The sequence below is a fragment of the Pinus tabuliformis genome, chromosome 2_2 (assembly GCF_031772625.1).
Source record: "Pinus tabuliformis cultivar Carrire ecotype Pingquan chromosome 2_2, CPIR1, whole genome shotgun sequence".
In the NCBI taxonomy this organism is placed as follows: Eukaryota; Viridiplantae; Streptophyta; class Pinopsida; order Pinales; family Pinaceae; genus Pinus; species Pinus tabuliformis.
Window position 1 is genome coordinate 743355493 of NC_142300.1, and position 2108 is coordinate 743357600.

A 2108-nucleotide genomic window follows, 5' to 3' on the forward strand; every position below is an offset into this window, starting at 1 on the left:
TCGAGATCAATTTGTGAGCTCGTGTGAGTCTTCAATCCCACCTTTCTTGATCGTTCGACATACAAATTTTTCATGTTGATGTCAATGTCATGCTTGCTTCCATGTTCTGGTCATACACAAGGTCTTCGCTCTATGTGTACATGTTGTGTTCGCTATGTAAATATTCATCACACTCACAAACGGAGTCACATGCACTGTCACGCAAGTTTCATCGCAGTCATCCAACGATCAATCATAAGCGTCACGCGTTTTTCTCACACCGTCAGTCAGTCATGTTAAATGTGTTAAGACGGTTTGTGTTGTCTTGTCATCGAGTCATGTAATTGTGTGTTTGCAAGTTCACGTATGCACCTTTTCACTCGCTCACACACTTGGTCATTTTGCTGAAGCTTTGACGACAAGATCACCCTCTAACAACCAAACCTTTACCCCACCATCGACTCGATCAACTTTGACCCAGAACAATGCAGAAGCACCAAGAAAGTCATTTCAAACTATGTTGCTCGCAAGTTGATCAATTAACCTTCATGTTGGTCAACCGAAGAGTTTCACCCGATAGTCACCCTAGGATTGACTAACCTCAAAAATTGCATAGAGGTTTCAAACCATGCTCTCTCCGTTGACTGATAAAATTGTGCGGAGAAGTTGGATAGACACCCATTGCCCATCCCTATCTCCCTCAGAAAATTGTGCAGTTTTTCCAACCAGCCCACTAGTCAGTCGATCGGATCCTCAATCAAAAAGCTACGCATATTTCATGAGTAAGCCTCTACTACCCAATATTCCATTCAGCTCAGAACTATGCAGAGGTGATCAGTGGGCCAGCCTCCCATAATCAATGCATTTTTTCGTGCTAGTAGCTTCGAATAGCCAGCAGTCAATTCCCTCAAGGAATTGCACAGTTTTTGCTGCCAAGCTCCCAACAGCCGACTACTAATTCCATCCAAGAATTGTGTGGTTTTGGTTGCCAGCCTCCCACTGCCTGCTCCTTCCAAAAATTGCGCAAGTGCTATCTACCCAGCCTTCCTGTATCCTAGACTTCTCCTCCTAGAAATTGCACAGATTTGTCCGTCGGCCGAGCCAAACCCCATGCATAGCCACTGTCAATATGAATTTCCCGTCACCATCTCCCAATGACTTCTGCGTAGTTTTAACGAGTAGTGCCTGAAGCCTCCATCCTAGCTTGAAGCTTGCCTTGCGCAGTTTCACAACCTTGTTTTCTCTCCTAGTCTCCTACATCCAAAATGATCATGCATCATGGTAGACTAAGAGGTTTATGGATTTTATGTCATCTCATCACGAGTGATTGTAGATACATGTACATAAGAAAACATGGCATGCCGACAGATGGGATGAACAAGGGGATTACATGCAAGAGGACCCTTTCCGGAATGAACGAACAAATGATGCGTGCAAAGAGATGCGCTCATGAACAAGTGAACATGAAAGATGCATTCACAGACGGACGGACGAACGGACATGCAAATATGTGTTCGTAGACAGACAGACGAACAAGAATACACTTTTCGCGAATGAACGAACCTGTCAAGTATACCAAACTACAAGCAAGGGGCATCATGTGAATGCAACATCAAGCAAACCCCAATGACCATCGAAGACCCTACCCATCTTGCCATGCAGACGTGAAGCTATGACAAATCATGAGGAAATAAAACACCCAGAAACACTACAGCTCGACATGCACACTAGCAATAGCACGAGTGTACCAACACTATCATGTCGAGTCTTGTTATGAGTAATGTCATCCACATCTCTATTGTGGGCCATAGTCTCAATCAATGTAATGTAACATGGAAGTGCAAGAGACCCACTTATCATATGAAGAGTCATGTAAAGTTGAAAAGTCATGGAATTCAAATAATCATGAGCAAAGTGAAACAGTCATGAGGGAAGTCGAACATTCATAAGGGTCAGTGTCACCCTTGGCTATAAATACCCCCTCATTTGTACATGCAAAAGACTTTTCACCTTGGCTCCTCCCACATAGCCTTGAGAGTATGCAATCTTTTCTTTGAGGAGTGAGTAGTGGCTCCAATAGCCCACCCATGTGGTTAGTGATGTAATGGTGCACCGATGTGTCCTAGAAC